This window comes from Myotis davidii, unplaced genomic scaffold (assembly GCF_000327345.1).
Source record: "Myotis davidii unplaced genomic scaffold, ASM32734v1 scaffold781, whole genome shotgun sequence".
Lineage (NCBI taxonomy): Eukaryota > Metazoa > Chordata > Mammalia > Chiroptera > Vespertilionidae > Myotis > Myotis davidii.
The window spans coordinates 112,607-112,807 of NW_006291488.1; positions in this window are offsets into that span (position 1 = coordinate 112,607).

Below are 201 nucleotides of genomic sequence, written 5' to 3' on the forward strand. Positions count from 1 at the left end.
GGAGGAGGAAGTTGGGGCCTGGGGGAGGGGGCCTGCAGCGGGAGAGGCTGCGGTGGGGGATGAGCGCAGCCACCCGAGGGCCGCCTCGCTTAACCAGTTAGTAACTGCCCTGGCGACCAGGACCCCAGGCTGTCCTTTCACAGGGTTCCTTGCTCAAGGGCCTCCGAGCAGCCAGGCAGGCACGCTACCACCCCAGCTGGC